The 25,478-nt window shown below is 42.0% G+C and overlaps 1 protein-coding gene across 4 annotated transcripts in view; it reads right to left on the bottom strand.

Annotated features, from left to right (window-relative positions):
- The window catches only part of LOC140137603 (uncharacterized), a 54,745-nt gene extending 33,128 nt beyond the window's left edge, over window positions 1-21,617 (bottom strand). For all 4 annotated transcript variants that reach the window (XM_072159338.1, XM_072159336.1, XM_072159337.1 and 1 more), the window contains exon 1: window positions 21,563-21,617. The gene's annotated coding sequence lies outside the window, so the exon portion shown is untranslated. The remainder of the gene's footprint in view (window positions 1-21,562) is intronic.
- Window positions 21,618-25,478: the final 3,861 nt, after the last annotated feature.

Genomic DNA, 25,478 nt, shown 5'->3' with positions numbered 1-25,478 from the left:
CGTGAGAGAAGGACGAAGGTGGCTTCCGGGACACCGCCTACTAGATCTCCTCAAGGGACAACCGAACGGTATACCCAAGATGATGAGATAGCTCAGTGTCGAGTGGGTCGTGGGACGCGAAACCTTCGCGATCCCCGGACCCCACCAACACCTGGACCAGCCATTGCGACAGCGGCTGGACCGAAAGGCTCTGTAAGGGTGATGAATGCGGTCGTGAGTCCCTCGCAAGGCTTGTGTTCGGAAGAAATAGTGCTGCAGCGCCTTATCGGACACCCCAGCCTATCTTTGGCTTCAGCCAACCTTGCCCAACCCTGGGGATTGGAGAGGGACGAATGTCGGTATGCACCGCGCCCGTTCAGTAGTCACGAGAACAGAGCGCCAAACAGTGTCGCTCCAGTGTTTGTGAACACGGAAGCTAACCTCGAGACCGTGTGCAACTCAGCACCGCCGTCCCGAAGCCAACGCCAAACCGGAAAGCCATCTTGAGAGTTACGTATTTAAGCGTCGCTTTGGACGGAAGGTCAAAAGGGTGACCCTTAAAGTAATCTAAGACTGTGTTGGGATCCCTTAGGAGGATCACTTTCCTTTTTGGTAGACACTCGTTGAACATACCGTCGAGGCGTAGACTAATCAGGTACCCATCGGCTATGATAGTCGACCCGTCTTGAAACCTAAGTGCATGGAGAGGACAGCTGACTTATAGCTGGCCCCAGTGGCCCGCTGAAGTCTTGCTTGGAACTTTTCTGTCAGAAACTCCGAACTAGCAGCACAGAGGCTTCTAGCGGGAGAGCTATTTGTCTCATTGCACCAAGCGTAGTATGGAGCCAGACTCTGGCTATACGTATGGAGGGTAGACTTCCGCCTAGCCCCGGCGATGAAAAAACAGCTTCTGATGAAAAGTATCCCTCCGCTGCGTGTTCCCTGGTAAGGGCCATGCAGCTAACTGCAGGTGCTCTAGTGATAGACTGGTACCTCCGCTCCGGGCATCCGGAGTAGATCTGGTACTGGGAGTGCCAGCGGCCTTGCCGCTAGCAGAATGACAATGCAGTCTTCCCACCCGATCTTGGCCACCACCCTCATGAGTAGTGAGATCGGAGGGACTGCATAAGCTGTCATCCCTCCCCAGTCTATGGACAGAGCGCCCACGGTGAATGCTTGGGGTCCGCGACCCTTGAGCAGTACACCGGCAGTGGATGATTGCGATGAGATGCGAACAGATCTTTCGAGGGGTGGTACATCCCTTGAAGATCGCCTGAGCGACCTGCGAGCAAGGGACCATTCTGCTGGTCCCGACACCCTTCCTCGTGACAGATTGTGCGCGAGGATGCTGGTGACGCCCGCGATGTGTATCGCTCTCATCGTAATCTGCCTGAACTTGCACCACCCTATCAGGTGTCGTGCATGCAGGCTCAATCGTGGTGGCCCGGAGTCCCCTTGTCTGTTGGGGTAGGCTACCACGGTTGTGTTATCCGTCAGGACAACGGTATGTGATTCCACGATCACCTCCTCGTAAGCGAGGGAGGTTGATGTGAAACTCTGTCTCTATGGCCCCCATAAGCCCGAGACGGAGTCTCCGTGGATGTGCACCCCCCAGCCCCGCTTTGACGCTCTGGTCGTCACTACGTGACATACCGGGGGTGCAGGAAACCTGACACCCTGGGTCAAATTGGGCTGATGGGTCCACCACCAGAGTTCCTCTCGCGCGATCTCCGACAACGGAACCGCGAGGGATATTGAGTGACGACTGGGCCTGCAAGCAGGCTAGAAGGTGTAGTTGGGTAAGCCTAACGTAGAAACGGCAGTACAGTACGAGGTCTACCATACTGGCCATTAGGCCTACCACCTTCATCCATGCCACAGCGGGTTTTGCCCGAGACTCGCCAAGAGTCAGGCACACCGCACCATGTTCGTCCCCCGCTCGGGTGAGAGCACCGCGAACCCCTCCGTGAGGGTGATCTGGGCCCCTACAAATAGTGGTGTCATGCGTCGGGACCACGCTGGACTTTTTGAGCTGATCAAAAATCCAGGGTCCCGCACCCTACGGACTATCAACCCCATGAGACCCGTAGTCTTCAGTGGAGTGCGTCCAGATATGAGCCAAACGTCCAGGTAGCAACTGATGTTGACACCCCTGTGCTTCAGGTACGCTGCCACCGCTCTGACCAAGAGTGTTAAACACCCTGGGAGAGATGGACAGGCCGGATGGCCGGTATCACAACTGGTAATTTTGATCCTGTACCTAGAAGCGCAGATGCCTCCGATCTTGAGAGGCGATTGGCATATGCAGATAGGCGTCCGAGAGATCTAGCGATGCTGTTCCCATGCCCCTGATGGGGCAGGCTAGCACCGAGGCGAGAGTCCCCATTCTGAACCTCTTGGGCCTGAAGAACGTGTTCAACAGCCTGCGGTTCCGGATGGGGCTCCTGTCGCCGTCTTCCTTGGAGCCAATGGCTCCAAGATCACCCGTAGAACGGGGGTAGACCGGGACAATCGCCCGCCTGCGGAGAAGCTGTGTGATCCCTGTCAGTAGTGCCCGACGCTGGGGGCCGTCTGGCCTGACGGCACTACTGTGGACCTCTGAAATGTGCAGACGAATGTGGGGAGACTGGGTTGCCAGTCTGTAACCCCCCCACTCACCACTGACCATACCCAGGCGCTCAAAGAGATGGTTTCCCACCTCTGGGTGAAAGCCATAAGCGGTCGCCCACTGGGAGATCCCCTGTGGAAAAACCGCTGAGCCCCCAGGAATGCTCTGCCTAGCTTCCCTTGGAAGAGCGCTTGCTCTTCTTCGGGCTTGCCAGCTGTTCCTGTGCTACCCTTTGCGCCTCCAGAAATGGGTGCTGCAGAGGTAGTGGGCTCGGGTACTGTTGGTGGTGCACGGCCTGCTGAAGTCGGAGCTCCTACCCATGGTAAGGGCAGTTTCCGACCTCTTCAGAGTGCTCCCGTTGGTACACGGTTGTTTGATGTATATAGAATTGGCTTCATTATTAACTAAATGCAAACTATAGATGGCGCTATTTACCCTAAATCATATTTCTTTATTTGCAAGAGGTTGGTAGTTAATACTGCCATTAAAACAGCTGGAATAGGTGAAACAAGCAACAAAGAAATTTTATAAACATATTTTATCAAACAATAAAAGGAATTATTTGTATTAAAAGCTTGAACGAGTAATTTCCAGTAACCAAATAGCGCCACCAATTTTGTCATTAATAGGCACAATTTATGTCCGAAAAAGCTTTAAAAAATGCTATAAAAGTGAATAAAATTGTAAAAGAGGGTAAATTAAAGTTGCGAATGACTCAAAAGCATATGTATACATTAGCATGATATCTCTTTCAGCTGTTTAAGCCTAAAATTTGGTTGTACATTATGTTTTGTATGAAAAACTAATAAATGATCCCATCAAACAACCGTGGGTAGCTTCTTTGCACGGTCCTCCACCGTAGCGCAGAAGCATCCAAAGAGAAAAAGGACCCTGCCTTTCCATCGCGTTGAGCGATTGGAGTGGCAGGCCCCTCCCCCCGGCGCTGAGTGGACACCCTATGGGCTAGGCCCATGGAGCTCTCGTTGAGGCTAGCTGTTAGCACCGCTAATAGGCTCGCCTTGCGGAAGAGCTCAGATGTTGTCTGAGCGTGATACGCTTGACGACATCTGGGTCCCTCTCGGATCCCCTCAGGTAGGTCCCGTGGTCCTCCCGCGTTACACGCAGAGGAAGCGTGCAAGCACGCGGCGTCATAGCTCTACTGAGCTCGACAGCCCTACGATATCTACCCGTGAGGTTTGCCGGGAATGAGAGTGCAGGCGTCCCCTGTGAGGAAGCAGCAGCTGAGCATCCTACTGAAAGGATCCCTGGTCCTCCTCCATGGACTCCCCTTAGGGGTGTCCGGAGGAAGATCAGTGCTGTTGCTCCCCTCGGCAGGGCAGCGGGGAAGGAGATTGTAGTGATGTCACTACCGGACTCAGCTTCCGACTCCTTTCCCTCGCCCACAGTATCCGTATCATGCTCCGATGATGACGGTAACTGAGGACGGGCATCTGAAAGCGGGTAAGAAGGCATAACCACTGTGTGGCTCGCCGACTACCTGCCAGCAGAAGAGGGAGTACTCCCGCAAGACCCTGAGGTATCCGCCATGGCACCACTGGGTCCGCATGCTCTCGCAGCCGTCGTCCTAGCGCTAGCAGCACGGGGCCTACCCTGCTCAAGATCTGGGTTAGCCCCATGCCGGCTGGCCTGGTCAACAGCTGATGTTGGTACTGCGTGGCCATCGCTAGGCGACACTTGCCACGGTGCTAGGCCGTGGAAGAAACACCCTGCGGCGGGTACCACGGGCATACCCAGCCGGCAGCTGACCCTGAAAGGATCCGCCACCAGGGTAACCCCATGGTACTGCAGTACCAGCACGCCTCCCCTTGTTGCCACAGAGACTGTGGCGACTAAAGCGGTGCTGCGGTACCGGTGCGGTATCAGCGTGGGTACCCGTGAGGGTTCCCAACTGTGGACCGCTGTACCCTCGCCACACTGCGTCCCCTGTTTGGGGGATCAAGCTGTGTGCCGGCGTGGTCCCGGCGCGGTACTAGCATGGGTACCCGTGAGGGTTCCCGGTTGTGTACCGCTGTATGCGTGGTTCCAGCGTAGGTGCCCGTGAGGGCTCCGGCTGTGTACCACTGTACCCATGCCTCACTGCGTTCCCCCGCAAGGATCAAGCCGTGTGTATGGGTACCCGTTATACCGGCTGTCCCTTGGCTAGAGGGAGCTTGCCTAGTACCACGGGTAGCTGAGCGTGCATACCCCGATCAATCACCTCGCCACCTGAATAGGCAGCGTCAATCAATGGAGCTATGCCCTGTTGATTTGACAGTGATCGATCAAGAGAGGTAATTGACCCATTGACGGTAATGGATCACCCACGCTCCGCTGGCTCTCGAGGACATAAGTGGGTTGTTGATCAGCTAGGCTGTTCAAGCTACTTACTGTACCCTCTAGAGCTTCGCCCAAGGTCGCTGTGTGTGGCGGACCACTCACGGCAGCTATGGGCGGGTGCATAGCGGCTACCACTGAAGTCAAGCCGTAGCTCGTCTTTGTAGCTGCCACGAATGCACCTGGGTCGCTGTCCCGTGAGAGACTGCGAGCCCAACCCCTGAATAATCGCCAGCCAGTCCCTGTGGACAGCCAGCAGCTATTCTAGGGCCCAGGGTATCACTCGGCGGTCCCGCCATGGAACGCTGCGTGACAAACCCCAGTTGGTTCTGCTAAGACTACACCCACAGCGTTAGCCCGCGGTATCGCCTCTCTGCTGAACCCATGCATGCTAGGGTTCAACCCAGGCAAGCCGGGGTACCCTTGCATGCTGCCCGTCGCTGGCTCCTACTGCGGCTGTCTGAGCCCGTAGATATGCCTGCAACAGGCGGGTGTCCTCCTGCTAAAAACCCGTGAGGATTTTCGCTAGAGGACTGGTATCCTCCTGCTACAAAACCGCTAGGGTTTTCGCTGGTGGTTACCGCTCTGCTGCCTGCTACTTTGCTCCGGCGTATAGTCAGTGCTTTCGCTGGCTGCTGAGCCTTTGGACGCCGCTTAGCAGTCCCGAAGGAACCGCCTGCTTGTCCGGGGACCGGAGCCCCTTAAGCAGACCTGCCATGACCCATAGGGGCTGTCACAGCAGAATCTACCGTGACGACTGGTATCCTCCTGCTGCAAAACCCGCTAGGGTTTTCGCTGGTGGTTACCGCTCTGCTGCCTGCTACTTTGCTCCGACGTATAGTCAGTGCTTTCGCTGGCTGCTGAGCCTTTGGACGCGCTAGCAGTCCCGAAGGAACCGCCTGCTTGTCCGGGGACCGAGCCCCTTAAGCAGACCTGCCATGACCCATAGGGGCTGTCACAGCAGAATCCACCGTGTCGACCTTACCAGTGCCCTTGGTAGATTTCTTCTTCGTCTTATGGCGATGACGGAGCCTATCCCAATCGTCAAGCTGGAACTCGGAGAGTCCTAAGCAAAAGAAAGACATCTAGAAGATCGTGAGCACTCCCTGCGGGTGAAACAGAGCGGGTGTGGGTCCCGCTCCGTCACCAGGGAAGGGCAAGCCCGACAGGGCCGAGGCGAGCGAGGAGAAAGGGAGGGGGCACTACCCCCCCAACACGCGACTCAAGCCCAGTAAGCAAACCTGAGCACGGAGGCTGGTCGCTAACGTTAGTGGTAAAGTAAGGACTGGCTAACTTTATTACTAAAATGTCAGACGGGTCCCTACCAATCCCCACCGTATGAATATCTGATTAACTCGTCTTTATTGGACGGTAATGAAGACATAACGATAGAGTAATCACCCTAACATAGCAACAATAACCTACCGTACATGAAATACAATGTGTATGTACAAACATCTATTGTAACTTACAGGCTGCAATGGTTGTTTTACGTGGGAAACAAAATGAATGGCGTCAACGAGCGGCCATTTTGAATTGCTCGTGTGTCCCGTATACAAACGGAGGCACGATATGTAGCTAAGTTTTGGATCGCTTTTTGTCACTTTTTTCGCCAGAAAATGCCGTCAAAAACTATCCTCAGCCGAACAATACCGGTTTGGTTTTACCTAAGGTGTGAAACTACAACCAGTATATCTCGCTTTGGTCGAGAAATTGATACACAGTGCTATGAACAATCGATAGGCACGTCTGTGTCAGTCGGAGACCAAGGAGGATAAGGGCGATCATATGGTGTGACGTCACCTTTTGGGTGAGTCCACCGGGGATCGGGGTTTTGTTATTTATTCATTTATGTGGGACAAAATGACTATTGGTTTTTCCGCATCTCGGGATCGATGCAAGAAGTATCTTAATCAACATCGGAAACGGTAAGATCGACCGGTGTACTGAGTCTAGGCCAAATAGGGGTTCCATCAATCTTCAAGCATCCACAACAGGACGTGCCAACAGGTACCCATGGTGTTTTTACTTCATTCACCATATTTAAGTGTTGTTATTTGCATTTATGTAGAAATTAGTTTGGGCACATGTTGGCGCAAGGATATCTTAGGGGTCAAAGGTTAATCCAAAACCATAAAGTGCTACTTTATATAGTTCATGCAACCAATATGCAATCTTCAAGCATCCACTACTAGATGTGCCAAAAAGTACCCATATAGTTTTTACTTCAATCAGTTTATCTAAGTGCTGTTACTTGCATTTATGTAGAAATTAATATGGGTTCATGTTGGCCCAAGGATTTTTTTAAGGTCAAAGGTTAATCCAAAACCATAAAATGCTACTTTTTGATAGTTCCTGCAACTAATACGTAATCTTCAAGCGTCCACTACTAGATGTGCCAAAAAGTACCCATAATGTTTTTACTTCAATAAGTTTATCTAAGTGCTGTTACTTGCATTTATGTAGAAATTTGTTTGGGTTCATGTTGGCGCAAGGATATTTTAAGGGTCAAAGGTCAATCCTAAAGCACAAAGTGCAACTCTTTTGCGAGTTTGTGCAACTTTGAAAATGTGCACAAACATTGTCCCAATATCTGCCTCAAATGGAGTGTATATTTGCTTGTTAAGTCTTATACATGTAGATGCTCATGGCACAGTGATATTTAAGAATATAACACTTTATACTGTTGAATGCAGAATGTGTATAGATGAGGTGACATGTGTTTACATTTGATACGCCCTCTGTTGGTCTGTGATCAAAACTGTCAGGCAAAAAACACTATAGTTTACATGGAAGAAGTTGATTTTTATTCATTTACTTTGGCTTCAAAGCAAATAATACAAAAAATGGTATCAATCTTGTTTATAAATGCATCAAGCTATATACATAATATCACACAAAACTTCAAAGGTTTTTAAAAGTTGAGTTTTAGAGAGATTTATGTGGTCTGTCATAGACACTTCTGTGTTATTTTGCCTGCTTTGAAACAACAGAGGGCGGTCTGAATGTAAATATGTGACATCATAGGTCACCTCATCTATACATTTGTAAATCAAAACTTACCCTGCATTTTTTAGATCATTTGACCATCCACAACAAACCAAGTGGAAGGTACACATTTTAAGTTTTCATGGTTTACAAAAATGTTCTCCAAAATGTTATAAGTCTGCACATGTTATTAGTATAGTATATTGATTCATTGCAATACGTCAAAATGCAATATTGTTCTTCACTTATAATACAATACAATTATGTAAGCTTGCACAACTTCTGCATTTTAAATAAAAATGCAGAAGTTGATCTCATACTTGTAATATTGGGCTCTTTAAATATTCATATTTAATGCCAATATTATCCCAACTTCAAGTCTTTTTATGAAGAAATTGAATAAATCGAGTTGGCATAGGTAGTGAAAAAATTATGGGATCTTGTTGGCATTGAAATTACCAACACTCAAAGAATGCACTTTGTCATATTTTGAGATTGACCTTTGACCCTCAAAATATCATTGCGCTAACATGAGCCCAAATATATTCCTTCAGATACACAAGTAACAGCACTTGGATAAACTAAATGAAGTTTAACACCATGGGTACTTGTTGGCACATCGAGAAATGGACACTCAAAGATTGCATATTGGTCGCACAAACTAACATAAAAGTAGCATTTTGTGATTTTGAATTGACCTTTGACCCTTAAAATATCCTTGCGCCAACATGAGCCCACACTTATTTCCACAGAAATGCAAGCAACAGCACTTGAATAAACTAACTGAAGTTAAAACACCATGGGTACTTGTTGGCATATCTAGTGGAGGATACTTAAAGTTTTCACATAGTACGGCATGGCATATTATTTACTGTTTACTTGCTTTAAGATGATATTTAGAAAATCATAAAAAATACTAAACCAACAGGACCCAAGCTTTTTACTGCTTCTTTTAGTAGAGTTACAGTTTGTCTACCACTGAACACAAATTTTTCTGTTCTTCGACCTTGGCGCATGAAATTAATGAGGTGTGAAAATGGCTCAAAATTAGAAAATTTGACCTTTGACCTCCATTTTCTTCTTGCGCCAACGAGCACCCGTCAATTTTGCATTTGCATTTGATTCTAAATAATTAGTTTATCCATTTCAACTTGCTTTCTTTGTGGGTGCTTAATGGCGCAATGAGTTTAAAGCCACAGAAAACAGCACGAGGGCGCTTTTCATTAATATTTTAAACTTGATTATTACGATGCGCCAATGATAACCCAACAATTTTTTTGCATCATTGTAATGATACCCATAGAAGGATTCAAAAACTGTTTTCTTTTCACTGGGCCAACATTGGCGCACAATTTTCTAGTGGCTACTAATTGGTAAACCATTTAACGATGTTTATGGGGCCAAAATTTCAATAATTTTTTTCGGACAAACGAAATGAGTGAGGAAGCTAAAATTGTTGGGGTAGTTTCTTGGACTGATGATGCATCATCTTATTTTTTTAAAGAAAATCCATGACGCACTTGAATCACAAAGTCCCATTTCGGTCCCATTCTTACTGACAATGGCTGTTAAGTGAAAAGGAGGACAAATGATCAAAATCAGTGCTTGTAACGCAAATGTGCCCCACCATGATACGACACATGACCAATAGCATTTGTTACATTTCACTGATTTCAGTTTGGGATCATTTTTGTGGGGCATGGTAAGAGAGACGGCGTCGTAAATCATCTTTATTCGCCGAAATTCGAAATGATATTGCGTTTCAAGAAGTAGGTAAGAATACCTCCAATGGGTTTGATCTCATTATGAGTACAGTTTTATATGCATAGTCCAAATTACACGCACCACCAATGGATACAAATTACAATGACAACGTATGGAGAAATATATTTTTGTAAACAATTTGAGGTCAGTATGAAATTGATATTTTGTACAATTTGTACAGCTATCGAATCTACCCTATCACAAGCAAACGTACCTGTATGTAAAAAGTGCCCTTAAATACTGGACATCGCCAATATATTTATGACAAATTTGTGTCCAGAACACGAAAAGTGTCCAGACCTCACGCTTGCTCGATCGGCTACAACAATGGCGTAATCCATGTATTCCAGCGGTTCAAGCGTAGCTATGAATAATTAAGCAGATGACGTATTTACCAACTCTGATGATGCGTAATGACCTGACCTTGTCAATACCGATGAGTTACATAGGTTTGATCCACCAGTCACCTTACTGCTTACGCACGGTCATTTTATTCCGCCATGTTTATTGTTTCGAGATCGGGGCCAAGAAACTTAGGCTACACAACGTGCACAGCTCTGACAATTTCCCACACCACAATGCCTTGCGCATTTCCAGAAGAAGGCCTGGCGATTTCCCACATTTCCGGTAAAATTGTAAACAATGCCTGATGTTTCGATAGGGAAAATGGAGATACCGAAGTCGCATTTTACATCAAAGAGCTGCAAGAGTAAAACGTTCTGAAGGATCGGTAATGATTAACACTACAATAACAGCTGGTCTGCTATATTTGAAGTGCATATTGAAGTTTGTAAGTTTGTGACTTCGTATATTTAATGCAATTGATATTATAGGAAGCTTAAATTGGCAGGCTCTCGTGCAGCTGTCTCTGTCTCTTACGCGTACATGTATATGCGGACGTTCAGGGTAAGTCATACTGAAGTATGACTTACCCACACAGGGTATAAGTCCAAATTTCAAAGAAATTTTTTTAAATGGAATAGCGGCGCAAAGTCTAAAGCGTAAATCTCCATAGCGTGTAAATAAAATTTACACACAAAATGGGAAATTTTATACGAGGCTGATGGACATAGGAACGGCGTCCATGAGCCTCAGCGAGTCTAGTAAAACAGTCAATTTAAGGGGGTACTACACCCCTGGCCAATTTTGTACCTGGTCGCATGTCACAAGTTGGTACCCCAAAAAAGGTGGAGGTGTTACAATTTTTCGAATGTAGGCAAATGAAAAATGTCATAGTGAACCAACCCCTTGTCCTATTGAGCTACTTTGGGTCTCATTTTAAAGCTAAAGAACAGGGCTAAAACTGTGTAAACTAGTACTGAAAAGTGAGTCAAACTAAATAAATGACATCAGCTGGAATTGAAAATTGACGGGGTGGAGGAGCAGGTGGGTGAGGAGCAGGTGGGTGAGGAGTAATGTATTAGCATAGGAAAAATAAGATTTCCATAGTGTTGGTTTGAATTTACAATTGTATCTTCATAACTCCTTGTCATATTGAGCTTTTTAATGTCTCATTTTAGAGCCAATTACTCAAAGAAACAAGATTGACTTCAAAATTGATCAATTTCATATTCCATATTAGTTTCTCATTACATTTTGTACCACAGGTTGCCTCTAAATGCACAGAAGTCAATGCAATCACGTGCAAAAACTGCAAAGGTCCATATCTCCTTTAATATGCACTGTATCATGATAAATGTATGTGGTCACATTTTTTAAGTTGGTACCCCATTGGTGCACATTTGGAAATTTGGTTGAAATCACCTCCTTTTGCACCTTTTTGGTTATATCTCAAATGCAGTTCAAGAAAAGTATGTAAACCCATACATTTCTGGAAAGCTTATGTTTCAAGGATTGCCAATACATAAGTTAGCATTTGAATATACAGGGTGATCGATAGGTAATATAGGGTGTAACAAAATAATTTCACACAAAAAGTTGAATAGTATTATGCCAATCTCATCATTTCCCAGTATGTAGTAACTGAAATTCATTTTTATTTTTAAAAAGTACACAGTTTGCCCTTTCTAAAAATACAACATTTGTATCAATTGATTATCTGTACGATCACTATACAGGGTGTGCAAAAAAGCGAACATAATATATTATATGATAATATGTAATCCCACTGAAGTAGCTCAATATCCTAAGATTACTGACTAAAATCTCAGTTTTGATGCTGCATTATGATAGTTTGAAAACAGAATGTGCTCATATGACATGAAACTCTGAAAAAAATGATTGCTTATTATACAGGGTGTGCCAAATTTTACCATATACTGTGTGAAATGCTATTCTTGAGTGGCCAAATTCCCAGCAGAAATGTTGACAGTTAAATCTACCACTTGAATTCTTGTTATATTTGCATTGCTTATAGTATTCAAAATTATACATTTACTGACTAAATATAGCTTGCATGTTATGGCCTACGTGTACAAAGCATGACGGCGATGTTCAAGTACACTTTACATGTACCTAAAGACAGAGAATCAAGAATGAATATTCATATGTACATGACATGTACTACATGCAATTGTTGAATCACTTTCACCATCTAACAATTATGCTATCAATGTTTCATACAGGGTGATGATAATTGGCAAAAGTGTGCTCTGTTGCGACATACATCTACTAATATAAGAATGTGTACAATGTATGTACTTTTGACTTCATGAAAATCTTTCACTATAAAGTATAAGGAAATACTACAGAGTATATCTGTATGATCAGCATTGGACAACAAGAACTCAATCAACTCATCTCTATTTTGAGTCAAAGTAACAGCACTGTATAATAGATCAAGCTTGCATGTACAGTACAATTGCATAGTTTCTTCCATTCTTTGACGAATTAGGAGTAATTAAGTGACAGCTATAATTAATTAAAGCCCCTGATTAATGGAAATGGTTGTGATTCTTTTGAAGAATAATATTCTTTCATTTAGGTTTTTGTTTGAATTCCTGTTATGCCTTAAAACATATTTTACAAAGTGTTACGAGTTGCACTTGACTCAAGGCCAAAATCACCTTTTACCCGAACTCACACGAATGCACAACACAAATACACTGTTTGATTTAAGCTAACAAAATCTAAGTCTTTAATTGAAAACAGAGTATGATTGGTACATATAATAACAATATCGCATATACAATAAAATCACACAATGACAGTTTTACTCTATGACTACTTAACCAGCTGTCTTCTTGTTGGTGATCCTAGAGTTCTTGCAATGTTCTGGACGACTGATGTAATATATCCTTATTAAGCTTGTCCTCACGAAGTCCAGTGTACACTTGCGCTTATAAATCCTTAATGTATAAAATCCTCATACTGAAAATGATGATGCTTTCTCCAATCTCCTTTAGCGCTGTTATCTCCACAAATATATCTCCTTGCGCTGCTTTCTCCTCAAATATATCTCCTTGCGCTGCTTTCTCCAAAAATGGTGTTTCTTTCACCAATCACTCTTTTTCCAGGGAACCGGTTTCTTTAACACAGCTCCACTGTTTCTTGACAGATGCGTGGCCTTCACAAACCCAGCAAACTCCAGCAATTTGACAGAAGAACTTTTAATCCTTTGATGAGGAAGAGCACTTTTGTGTGCTCGCTGTCTTCTTCGTTGCTGTATTAAAATTAGCTCAATTATTGGCTATATAAACTGGTTAAAATGTACTTCTTTTTTTGAAGCACGAAGACCATCACACACATGTGGAGTTTTCAATCTCACATGACATTCTGTCCAGTCCCAACAAAAGCCTTCAGCTTTTTATATCAGTACTCATGCAAAAAACCCATCATCTATTAATAAACCATTACTTCAATCACATTTTCACAACATTGCTGCAATCTTGGGATTTCCCAAGATTAATTATACACATTCACATTACATCACTTCCTGGGGGTTTTCCTGATGGTGCAACAATGAACTGGGGCTTTCCAAGTTCCAAACATAGATCTGACTTTGTTTACAATAATTTGGGGAATTCCAAAATACAAGGGGTTTTCATCTCATGAAATACTTTCAGCTTGTAAACAAAGTTAAATAATTAAATTAAATCAAATTACTCAGGGCACATCACACCTCCCCTTAAAAGAAGAAAGTTCGAATGTAATGAAAACTTTCTTAAATGTTTTCTTCTTTTACATCAACTTCAACATTTTATCAACTTTGAGTATTTAACTCATCATACACAGTGACTACTTGTCACACACAACTTCCCTTTTAAAGGAAATTTTTGTTTGTCAGGTTTTATGCAATTCTGGACAGGGCATCAGCCATTACATTGTCTTTTCCTTAATATGTTTGATGTCCAGATTGTACTCTTGCAAGGTCAAACTCCACCTCACCAGTCTTTGGTTTTTGTTCTTCATCCTGTTGATGAAGGTGAGGGATTGTGATCTGTGAAAACAAGCACAGGGTATACTGTGGTACCCAAATACACATCAAAATGCAGCAATGCTAATAGCAATGCTAGACACTCCTTCTCAATTGTGGAGTAATTTCTCTGGTGCTTGTTGAATTTCCTTGAAAAGTAACATATGGGGTGATCTATTTGATCTTCACCCTCTTGCATCACAACACCTCCACAGCCTATGTCACTGGCATCAACAGTCAACTTAAACTGCTTCTGAAAATCAGGTGCAGTAAGCACTGGTGAACTCATGAGTATAGATTTGACTTTGTGAAAAGCATTTTCACACTGTTCTGACCAAATGAATTTTGCATCTTTCTTTAACAAATCAGTCAAAGGACTTGCTATCTCTGAAAAGTTTGGACAGAACTTTCTATAATAGCCAACCATTCCTAGAAATCTCATGAGTGCCTTCTTGTTTACAGGTGTGGGGTATTGCTCAATTGCTTCAACTTTGGCTTTGATAGGTTTCACCTGACCTTGACCTACAACATATCCCAAGTATGTGACTGTGGCATGGCAAAACTCACTTTTTACCAGGTTGACTGTCAATTGTACTTCTGACAGCTTCTCAAACAATTGATGGAGTTGTTCCATGTGTTGTTCCCAAGTTTGACTGTAAACAATCAAATCATCTACATACGCTTCACATCCCTCTATGTTTGCCACAATTTGATTTACCATTCTCTGAAAGGTTGCGGGTGCATTTTTCAACCCAAATGGCATAACTTTGTACTGGTAAAGACCGAATGGTGTACAAAAAGCAGAAATCTCTTTGGCACGGTCTGTGAGTGGAACCTGCCAGTACCCTTTCAAAAGATCAAATTTGCTAACAAATTTTGCATTCCCAATTTTGTCTATGCAATCATCAATTCTTGGAATTGGGTGCAGTCTGTCTTTGAATGAACATTTGCAGCTCGCATGTCTGCAACCAATCGGTATGAACCATCAGGCTTGGGAACAAGAATGCATGGTGAACTCCACTCACTACTACTTGGTTCTATGATATCATTGTCTAGCATATAATTGATCTCATCTTTGAGATGTTCCATTTTCAATGGATTGACTCTGTAAGGATGCTGCTTGATTGGTTTTGTATCACCAACATCTACATCATGAAATGCAGCATTTGTTCTACTTGGCGTATCAGGAAATATATATTGTCAAATTTGTGAATCAAATTTGCAATTTGACTTTGTTGATCTTGAGAAAGATGACCTAACTTTGAGTCCAAATTAGTGAGCACATCAGAATTGTTCAACTTTACATTATACTCCTTGTGCTCCAGCTCTTTATCCTGGTCAAATGTGACATCAGAATTGTCATCTTTACTCTTGTCTACATTGGCGATTTTGTCTACATCGGCATGTTTGTCTACATTATCAGCATGTTTTACTGTACACACAGGTTTTGGAATGCCACTGTCACTTCTTTCAACATACTCTTTGAGCATATTTATGTGGCATAACTGCCTGCTCTTGCGTCTACCAGGAGTCTTGATAATATAATCTACTTCACCCACTTTTGACTCTACCTCACATGGGCCATGATATCTGGCTTGTAATGGGTGTCCTGGAATTGGAAACAGTACTAGAACTTTGTCACCTGGTTTGAACACTCTCTCTTTGGCATGTTTATCATACCATTGTTTCATTTTGGCCTGACCCTGTTTCAAGTTTTCTTTGGCAATATCAGTTACTCTGTTAAGCCTATGCTTAAAATTGGAGACATAATCCAACAAATTGATATCTGATTTCTCATTGAGCCACTTTTCTTTCAACAACTTTAAGGGCCCAGCACTGTGTGTCCAAACACTAACTCAAAAGGACTAAATCCCAAAGTTTCCTGAACAGCTTCCCTAGCAGCAAACAACAACAAGTGTACTCCCTCATCCCAGTCCCTCTGAAATTCCAAACAGTATGTCCTGATCATGTTTTTCAATGTTTGGTGGAACCTTTCTAGTGCACCTTGTGATTCTGGATGGTAAGCACTTGAGGTATACTGTTCTATACCTAATTGATACATGACCTGCTGAAATACTCCAGAAGTAAAGTTTGATCCTTGGTCTGACTGTATGGACTTGGGGAGCCCCACAAATGTGAAGAACTTGGTTAAAGCTTTCACTATAGTCACTGCTTTAATATTTCTCAAGGGTATGGCTTCAGGAAAGCGTGTTGACGCCACATAATTGTCAGAAGGTATTGATTACCTGACTTAGTCTTTGGTAGGGGCCTACACAATCAATAATAACCCTACTAAATGGTTCATCAAAGGCTGGAATTGGCTTTAATGGAGCAGGAGGTATTTTCTGATTTGGCTTCCCTACTACTTGGCATATGTGACATGTTTTGCAATATTCAGAAACATCTTTTCTGAGAGTGGGCCACCAGAAATGTCTCAGAATTCTTTCATGAGTTTTCTTAACACCCAAATGCCCTGCCATGGGACTATCATGTGCTATGTTAATAACTTCAGTGTGGTAGACTTTCGGTACCACAATTTGGTGCAATACCTTCCACTCTTCATCGGCAGCTACATCAGGGGGGCGCCATTTTCTCATTAGCACACCATCTTGTTTGTAAAAACAGACAGAATTTTGTTCTGCTTCTTCTAGGGTCAATGCCCTTTGATTGATCTCTTTGAGTTCTGGGTCATTTTGTTGCTCCAGAATCAGCTTGTCATGACTTAATGGGTCTTTCATGGTTTCCCCAATTTGTTCATGCTCAGAGGCTGCGTCCTCTTTAGGGGTATTTTTTATCCCCAGGAGAAGGAAGTTTATCTTCTTTCTCATTCAACTTTGACACAAATGTGTCTTCCAAATTGTAGCCTAAGTCATCAATTTGGTTGTCCTCAATTGTTTCTGAGGCTCTCTTACTCATTGCCCGTGTCACTGCACATGCAGGAAATATCTCCTCTTCCTCACTATTATCATCCTGTAAACAGGGCTTATCTGTGACTATTGGGTCAGGAAAAACCTTCCCCCTGCCAGATCATTTCCTAGCAACATGGACACTCCCTTGACTGGCAATTCATGTCTAACTCCTATGGTTACAGGACCAGAAACTAAGTCAGATTTCAAGTTAATTTTGTGGAGAGGTACACTAATTATTTCCATCCCAATACCCTGGATCAAAGCATTACCTGCTGAACTATCCTCATTAAAGGGCAAAGTTCCTTCCAGAATCATAGACCGTGCACAACACGTATCTCGCACAATCTTAATGGGCTTTGGACTACCATTATCACCAAGTGATACTACTCCCTCTAACACAAATGGTTCAAATTCTTCACACACCTTGTCTGTTTCACTTCCCTTTTGTGGGAATTCTTGTTTCTTGATTTGACTGACTTGTTTCTTTGACGCAAGTGACACTGCACATCCTACAGTATTACTAGCAGTTTGCTGCTGTTTTTGTGCGTCTTGTCTGCCTTTTAAGAAATAACACTGGGTCATCGTATGCCCTGGTCTCTTACAATGAGTACAAGTTACTTTGGCTTTAAATTCAGTCCCAAATTTTGCTCTGTTACCTGAACTCCATGGGGTCCCTCTACCACCAGCACTATGCTGTGAATTAGACTGAGGTTTCACTTCTTGTGTACCACCCTGATTTGTTCTAGGTTGATTATGGCTGAACCTGTTTGAATAACTTCTGTTATGACCAAATCTACTCCCATTCAATTTGTGAGTTAAGCCATAGTCGTCCGCCATTGTCGCCGCCTCATTTAGCGTCTTAATTTTGCTAGCGCTTTCATCCAAATGGGTTTTAATGTCAACGTGGACACATTTCTTGAACTCTTCTATAAGAACCAATTGCTTAAGTTGGCGAAATCATCTTTGACTTCTTTTGAACCAAGCCACCTGTCAAACATTTGTTCTTTTACTCTAGCAAATTCTACATGGGTTTGATCTGCTTGCTTTCTTGAATCTCTGAACTTTTGTCTGTATGCTTCAGGCACCAGTTCATAGGCCTTAAGGACTGCCTGTTTAACTTCTTCATAATCATTACACTTCTCTATTGGTAGAGCTGAGTAAGTTTCCCTGGCCTTCCCCACAAAACTACTTTGTAACAGTAGGGTCCAATGCTCTGGAGGCCATTTCAAATTTGTAGCTACCTTTTCAAAATGTTGAAAGTACTCGTCAACTTCTTTTTCTTTGAATTTAGGCACAAGCTTTACATACTTTGTAACATCAAAGCCTGACTTTGACTTTGAGGAGAAACTTGATGAGTATTTGTCACCTAGCTTAGCCAACTTCTCTTGTTCAAACTCAATTTCTTTTTCTTTCAAATGTGCTTCCAGCGCCATCTTTTCATGGCGCTTTTGTCTTCCATTGCCATTTTCTGTTTCTCAAGTTCCAATTTTGCCACCTTTTCCTTTTCTTCAATAAACATTTTCTGTTTTTCCATATCTAGCCTTTCTTGTTTTTCTTTATTTTCATTCTCTAACTTGATCATTTCCAGTTTTTCTTTTTGGTCCATTTCTATTTTCCTCAGTTCTAATTGAATTTCCAACTCTTTCAATTTAACTGCAATCCCCACCGATTTCAGTTTCGACCTCTTTTCTCTTGCCCAAAATGGAATCCTCAAAATACTCTTCATCAACCAAAACCTCAATCAAGACATTTTTGATTACTTGTCTTCTTGTAGTTTGCTTTACTTTCAAGTCATAATGTTTGGCAAGTGCTAATAAATCAGGCTTCTTCAACTTATCAAATTTCTCCCAATCTATAGTTTCAAGAAACTCTTCTGCTTTGAACTCTGCCATACTGTACTTTCACTTTCAAGACTCAGTAAATTAATGTCAACTTTTTTACAGTGTATTTTCCCGGACGCTGAGCCCCCAATTTTTGTTACGAGTCGTTACTTGACTCAAGGCCAAAATCACCTTTTACCCGAACTCACACGAATGCACAACACAAATACACTGTTTGATTTAAGCTAACAAAATCTAAGTCTTTAATTGAAAACAGAGTATGATTGGTACATATAATAACAATATCGCATATACAATAAAATCACACAATGACAGTTTTACTCTATGACTACTTAACCAGCTGTCTTCTTGTTGGTGATCCTAGAGTTCTTGCAATGTTCTGGACGACTGATGTAATATATCCTTATTCGCTTGTCCTCATGAAGTCCAGTGTACACTTGCGCTTATAAATCCTTATGTATAAAATCCTCATACGAAAATGATGATGCTTTCTCCAATCTCCTTTGCGCTGTTATCTCCACAAATATATCTCCTTGCGCTGCTTTCTCCTCAAATATATCTCCTTGTGCTGCTTTCTCCAAAAATGGTGTTTCTTTCACCAATCACTCTTTTTCCAGGGAACCGGTTTCTTTAACACAGCTCCACTGTTTCTTGACAGATGCGTGGCCTTCACAAACCCAGCAAACTCCAGCAATTTGACAGAAGAACTTTTAATCCTTTGATGAGGAAGAGCACTTTTGTGTGCTCGCTGTCTTCTTCGTTGCTGTATTAAAATTAGCTCAATTATTGGCTATATAAACTGGTTAAAATGTACTTCTTTTTGAAGCACGAAGACCATCACACACATGTGGAGTTTTCAATCTCACATGACATTCTGTAACGTCCCAACAAAAGCCTTCAGCTTTTTATATCAGTCATAATGCAAAAACCCATCATCTATTAATAAACCATTACTTCAATCACATTTTCACAACATTGCTGCAATCTTGGGATTTCCCAAGATTAATTATACACATTCACATTAAATCACTTCCTGGGGGGTTTTTCCTGATGTTGCAATAATGAACTGGGGCTTTCCAAGTTCAACATAGATCTGACTTTGTTTACAATAATTTGGGGGAATTCCAAAATACAAGGGGTTTTTCATCTCATGAAATACTTTCAGCTTGTAAACAAAGTTAAATAATTAAATTAAATCAAATTACTCAGGGCACATCACAAAAGAAATAACTTGTAACACGCACAGTCACCCATAGGAAATGTGCATACCCTCACACCCACCACCCTCACACCCACCACATCCACCCCTGACTAATTAGAGTTAATTAGCTGCTGTAATTAATTGGTGTACAGGATCTATTTTTTTGTTTGTGGTACTTTTAGACAAATAAATAGGCTCTCATTTAAGCCCAAATGTGCAACTCTGCTATGCTTAAAACATTTTTTACGAGGGAAACATTCAACACATGTCACCGAAAATGTGACAAATCCACCTTTTTGGGGGTACCAACTTAATATATGTGACCATGTATTTTCTGAAAGGAAATTGCACAAGGAAGCTAATTTTTGCATTATAAAAATGGTAAGAAGTAGTGTTGGGAAAATATGAATGATTAATTAAATTTTAATTTAAAAAAACCCTTTTTTGGCGCACCTGTATATCGTGAATGCGATTACATAATTTTTTTTTTAAGGGTGAGACTGATGCATCACTACGTTGTGAACATATCATAGCACATTGGACCAAATCCAACTTCAGACATTTGTTGTGGGGTATTTTATGTGAATAAGGTCCAATTTGAGAAAAACGCATTTGAAAATTTTGATTTACATTGCGGCCTATGGGCTAATTAGTTATTGATTAGGCAATTACGCCAAAACGATAAACATTTTTGAGGTAAAAATGGTATGAAATGTTGCAGTTTTACAATATCTATAGCATATTAAAAATAATTTTTTTGACCATTTTGACCATGTAAGTAACACAAAATGGACCACCTCATGACATGCGACCACCTATTTTTGCTTTTTTTTTATAAATTATAGCACATTGGTGACAAGTAAGATATGTATATTTTAGGGGCAATGACTACAACTGCTGCATTGAAAATTCAGCAACTCAAGGCAAGTAGTTATTGATTTATTGATCAAAGTCAAACATTGGTTTTCCCTCATTTTTGACTGTAACAGTCTCCACAACTGTTGTTGTCTGTGTTGAAATGAAATTTCCAGTGCAGTAGTTGTAGGCCTTGCCCCTATAATATACATATCTTACTTGTCACCAATGCGCTATAATTTTTGAGTAAAATGCAAATATAGGCACAAAATTGGGCAGGGGTGTAGTACCCCCTTAAGCATGTTAAGCAAGAAATTAACTTACAATTTTCTTACATAAATTTATCAAAAATGGACATACAATTTAGAAATAATGAAGCTCGAAAAGGTCCATCTTAATATACTGTTATTCATGTTATTCAGATTTCCTTACAAATTAAGCTTAAGTACGCGAAGGTCATAATGGTTAACACTGTCAAAGAAACCTCGGAAAAAATTATAGTGCATGCACTGTCCTTCGACCATTCATCATGTTCATGTGCATTTCGAGTGACAGTGTTGTGTTCTTAAATCACTTTTATTGAGAAATGCATAATATCTACATGGTATTAAAGAGACTAATTTACACAAATAGATTTTCAAGATTGCAAATATCGACGACATTTGACGAAATGTCCATCAAAACTGCACAAATTAGATAAAAACTTACACAAGTTTCGCTACTTTTCTCTTCCGATCAGTTCAATACAGCGCCTCCACACGGTGAATAATTAATTTAATTAAGAGTTTCTAGACTTTTTCGCATCTATTCTAAATTTTTCTAATACCCAAAAAAATAATTATAACAGGTATTAAGTAACTTTTAAGTCTGTTATTGAAACAATAAATAATACATTTGGTTTTATTTTCAGGTACTTTTATTTTTTCTAAAATCTAAATTAACGCTATAATTTTTTTTCAATTTAGAATCCAAGTGGCTGCGCATGCGCACACAAGTTCTCATTAATTTTATTATGGGCGCAGACCACCAAATAGCCTCTCTGTTGCCTGGAAAATCAACCTTTTTCGCAAGAAAAGTGAGCGGCGTTGACTTTTTGTGGACATAAAAAGTAAAACCCCTAAAACTTATAGTGTATCTTTTGAACACAACATCAACTAAAAATGGACTTTCTACATTTGTCTCTCATTTTTGTGGAAGGTGATGCTGCATACACAGGCCTATTAAAGGCCGGGGCCTAAGGGAGTGATCATAAATGGGGAGGCAAAAAAGTTGTTGACCTTAAAAGAGGGGGGACCAAAAGGTATTAGGTGTTTCGAATGGGGGGGCAAAACAGTTTTCCACTTTAAAACCACAAAATCACTTTTATTATTGGGCAAATTTTGGTTTTGTTCCAAAAAAAATGTCGGCACTTCGTCGGAGTTCGTCCACACATTTCTAAAGATCATAATTATGAGCAACATAGAGCAATATTTAATATGCACTCTGAATGTATCCTATGGTTGCAGAGGTCAGTTTCAGCCTTTGTTGTTATGGCCTACAAGTATAGACCCTACTGAATCAGAATGCGGGTAGGCAGGAAACATCAGTGACGTGCGCATCACATTGAAAGTGGGGGTGGGGGGGCATGTTGTTCAGTTCCCCGAATGGAGTCTGATTAGGATCAAATTTTGACGTTTTTAACGCTTTTCCCCCCGAAGCCCCGAATGACCAACAAAAGTGGGGGGGGGGGCAATGGCCCCTGTCCCCCCCGCCTTGCGCACGCCACTGGGAAACACCCTTCAATGGCCAAGTTGTGCGCGGTCGCGGCGCATTTTGTACTATCTGTATGCCCTATGAACCTCCAAATCCTCTATTGCATTCCTGTCAAATCAGATAAACACCCTGATTTGGGACAAATCTATAAAATTTAGTACACAATTGTCCCTCCGGGAATCAGTGTTTCAAACATTTTCCTAAAAATGTCTGAAATGAAAGTTTTTCGCGCGCTTCGCGCTCATCATGCTCATAAAAATACCAAAAATCAGTCAAAAGTAAAACCGGAACAAAATATGCTCGTCTCCTGACCACCTACATTTTATAATGCTGCCGCAGCCACAAGTAATTTGGAGTCAACTATAGCTTTTTGTATAAGTATATGAGGGCTTATATGTATAAGAATATAATTTATGCAGTTATGCACAGCATTCGAAAATCTAGATGATTTATGAGACTGGAAAAACAAATAAAATGATGTTTCAGCTTTAAAACAGTGAGCATTTTAAAAACATTTTTGACGACAACTTATATTACTTAGTATTATTTAGTAATATTATAATAGGTTAAAGATATCATGAGCTAGCTATCGTGCAGATAAAGGAGATGTAAAAGTAGACTAGGAGCCCAGACGATTTATTCAGCTGCGAAGAAACAAAAGGTTTGATGGCCTGGTTATGTTAGTATAGGCCCAAGATTCAATATTCCATATTGCTGCCGGGTCACAGCCTGTACGGGCAGCATGGGGGTCCGGGTCACAAAATAGGGGGCCAAAAATGCATTTATTCAGCTAGAGAGACATGGACAAAACTTGTTGGATATCACTCCCAGGAGGATACTTATCATGCCTATAGCAATGACAGCAATTTTGGCCTGTACGGGGGCCCAGACAGTAGCCCCAAAGGGGCCCGCCCATATGGTGTTATTCAACTGAAGATAGACAAGGATGAATCTTGGAACTATTACACATTGGGTTTACAAAAATACCAATGACAGCAACTTTTTCCTGTACGGGGGCCCAGACAGTAGCCTCAAAGGGCCCAATGTCCCATAGCTGATTTATTCAGCTGCGCTGAAGAGAGACATGGATGTATCTTTTTGCATTGGAACTATTACCCATTGGGGTTTAGAAAAATACCAATGACAGCAATTTTTTCCTGTACGGGGGCCCAGACAGTAGCCTCAAAGGGCCCTATGCTCCATAACAGGTTATTCAGCTGAAGGAAGACATGGGTACATCTTTTTGCATTGGACCTATTATACATTGGGGTACACAAAAATACCAATGACAGCAACTTTTTCCTGTACGGGGGTCTAGACAGTAGCCAAGGGTCCGATGCCCCATAACTGGTTTATCAGCTGAAGAGACACATGGATGAATCTATTTGAATTTGAACTATTACCCATTGGGGATTACAAAAATACAAAGGACAGCAGCTTTTTCCTGTACGGGGCCCAATACAGTAGCCTCATGGGTCAACAAAATACCAATGACAGCAACCTTTAACTGTACATGGGCCCAGACAATAGCCTCAAAGGGCCCAATATCCCATAACTTGTTACCGTAAAATGGGGTAACTTTGGGCACTTTTCAGAGTTTTTAAACCACTGCTTCCAAACAAAACCAATTCTGTTTATAATTAACTCTTTTTTATGACATTAGGGTTTCCTTCTACACCTTGAAGTTGAAAAAGATTTTTTAATAATTTTGTAAGGGTGCCCTAGGGGTTAAAAATAGCCTGACCAAAGTACTACATTCCATGAAGAAAAAAAATTCAAAAAAATTGATCTTCGCTGTATATGGGCAAGTTGTTGTTTTTTGTGACATTTGACCCCTTGCAAATTTAATCAAGCACACATCCTTGCTCACAAATATCGATTTTTATTTTTTCTGAAAAAATGTAAAAAAATGCTCATTTTTGGTCAAAAATCCCGAGTTTTTCATAAATTTCGAGGAAATTGGACATGAACGACTATTATTACTTCTAAACATATTTCTTAACAAATTGACACCAAATATGACTAAAAATAATATTGCTGTACGAAAATATGACCATTAAAAATATATTTGACCGACCAAAGTTACCCCGCTGACCGAAGTTACCCCATTTTACGGTATTCAACTGAAGAAAAATAGACACGGGCGTGAGTGATCTTTTTGAATTGGAATTATTGCACATTGACGTCTAAAAAATACCAATGACAGCAACTTTTTCCTGTACGGGGGCCCAGGCAGTTGCCTTTAATAAAGGCCCGATGTCACATAAGTGATTTATTCAGCTGAAGAGACACATGCATGAATCTTTTTGCATTAGAACTATTACCCATAATTAGCATGATTAGGGTTTACACACTTTTTCCTGTACATGGACCCAGACAGTAGCCTGAAAGGGCCAGATGTCCCGTAACTGGTTATTCAGCTGAAGAAACACATGGATGAATCTTTTTGTAATGGAAGTATTACCCATTGGGGTTTGTAAAAATACCAATGCCAGCAAGTTCTTGCTGTACGGGAGCTCAGAGAGTAGCCTCAAAGGGCCCGATTTCCCATAACTGGTTTATTCAGCTGAAGAAATACAGGGATGAATCTTTTTGCAATGGAACTATTACTCATTGGGGTTTGCAAAAATACCAATGCCAGCAACTAATTTCCTGTACGGGAGCCCAGACAGTACGTAGCCTCAAAGGGCCCGATAGCCCATAAATTCTAACACCTTGTTTGGTATTCCCATCAGAGTTGATATACCAGTGCTGCAGAATGGGCGTCAAGTCTACACTATATACATCAAAAGTCAGAGCTGAAATATTTTGCCAGACATTTGCCGCTATAAAATGTTAGCTTCCCCGCACAGAAAAATCTGCTCCTGAAGTT

Source organism: Amphiura filiformis, chromosome 17, assembly GCF_039555335.1.
Source record: "Amphiura filiformis chromosome 17, Afil_fr2py, whole genome shotgun sequence".
Classification (NCBI taxonomy): Eukaryota; Metazoa; Echinodermata; class Ophiuroidea; order Amphilepidida; family Amphiuridae; genus Amphiura; species Amphiura filiformis.
This window is presented reverse-complemented; position numbering and strand designations above follow the sequence as displayed.